Here is a 1804-nt window from a genome sequence, read left to right as displayed (position 1 = left end):
TGATTCTAATCTAAGCTAAATGATTCTAATCTAAGCTAAATGATTCTAATCTAAGCTAAATGATTCTAATCTAAGCTAAGTGAAGCTAATCTAAGCTAAATGACTCTAATCTAAGCTAAGTGAAGCTAATCTAAGCTAAGTGAAGCTAATCTAAGCTAAATGATTCTAATCTAAGCTAAATGATTCTAATCTAAGCTAAATGATTCTAATCTAAGCTAAATGATTCTAATCTAAGCTAAGTGAAGCTAATCTAAGCTAAATGAAGCTAATCTAAGCTAAGTGAAGCTAATCTAAGCTAAGTGAAGCTAATCTAAGCTAAAGGAAGCTAATCTAAGATAATGGAAGCTAATCTAAGCTAAATGACTCTAATCTAAGCTAAGTGAAGCTAATCTAAGCTAAGTGAAGCTAATCTAAGCTAAAGGAAGCTAAAGCCTGTTCTGCAGGTTGTTGTTGTTGGTTTTCGATGCAGTAAATGAATAAAATCTCAGCAGGAAGGAAGCAGGTGTTTCCATGTGAACAAATTCACSAGTTCCAAACCTAAAAATGGTCTCCAACATCTGATTCAGCTCAGATTGAAATCGATTCTCCATCTTCTGACCCGTTTTATCCTTTTCTTCTCGCTCTCCTCCCTTCCTCCATATCCTGGCCTTCCTCTCCTTCACTTCCCACCCACATCCTCCCCCTCTTCCTCTCRCTCTTCCTCTGGTTCTACAGGATGGGCAGGGCAGCTCTCTGAAAATAATCTGAAACTCTGAGACCTGCTGCTCCTCCAAACGGGTTCCTTCGTTTTTAAAAATAAAGYCCAAGACCAGCTGGTCCACCGGAGGAACCGCTCCATCCACAGGAACTAAAAGCTAACCTAACGTCACATCTCTGAATCTGATCTACGATCCCCAAACCTTCGAGACCCCCACACCAAGAGACCTGGACCACATCTCCACTAAAACCAGACCAGAACCCAGACAGACTCTAAGCACCACCACGAGCCAGAAGAGATCAGCAGAACTTGGTCCAGACCAGTGGAGAGTTTGATGGGCCTGCTGACTGTAGGTGAGTGAACGGGAAAAGTTTTATTTTGAAAGTTTCTGGGTCCATTTTTCATTTCTTTAGGCAGCTTTAAATCAGCTGATAGAAATAAACTTGTTGTTGATGATAAATTTACCCTAAAACTCATCTGAGCTTTGATTTCCTGTCTGTAAACTTGATTTGTGTGAATTATTATCTTAAAATCTCTGAAAACCTTACAATTCAATGTTTGGTCTGTTTGCTTCTGAAAATGTTTGTAAAGCTGCTGAAACAATCAGGAAGTTTCGTATTTTTGAGTTTTTGTTGGTAAATGTGTGTTCCTTTAAAAACAAGGGAAAGCTGTAACCACTCTTGCGGCCCTCATTAACACAAAGAACTGCCGCAGAAATGTTAATATATTTAAAATCGTTAAAAAATTATAAATTTGAAGAATAACTGAGGCATCATGGATGGTTTTTGTTTTTGTTTTTGTACGTGTACAGCTAACGGCCAATGCTACGATTAACAGCTAACGCTACGATTAACAGCTAACGCTACGATTAACAGCTAACGCTACGGTTAACAGCTAATGCTACGATTAACAGCTAACGCTACGGTTAACAGCTAACGCTACGATTAACAGCTAACGCTACAGTTAACAGCCTAACGCTACGATTGACAGCTAACGCTACGATTAACAGCTAACGCTACGGTTAACAGCTAACGCTACGATTAACAGCTAATGTTACGATTAACAGCTAACGCTATGGTTAACAGCTAACGCTACGATTAACAGCTA

The 1804-nt window shown here is 39.2% G+C and overlaps 1 protein-coding gene across 1 annotated transcript in view; it reads left to right on the top strand.

Annotated features, from left to right (window-relative positions):
* LOC106532834 (SH3 and multiple ankyrin repeat domains protein 3-like) overlaps positions 1–1804 on the top strand; it is a gene marked incomplete in the record, with an annotated part of 43612 nt that overhangs the window by 10517 nt on the left and 31291 nt on the right. The window contains 1 exon segment of the mRNA XM_014028990.1: positions 716–1050.

This window comes from Austrofundulus limnaeus, unplaced genomic scaffold (genome assembly GCF_001266775.1).
Source record: "Austrofundulus limnaeus strain Quisiro unplaced genomic scaffold, Austrofundulus_limnaeus-1.0 Scaffold836, whole genome shotgun sequence".
Lineage (NCBI taxonomy): Eukaryota > Metazoa > Chordata > Actinopteri > Cyprinodontiformes > Rivulidae > Austrofundulus > Austrofundulus limnaeus.
This window is presented reverse-complemented; position numbering and strand designations above follow the sequence as displayed.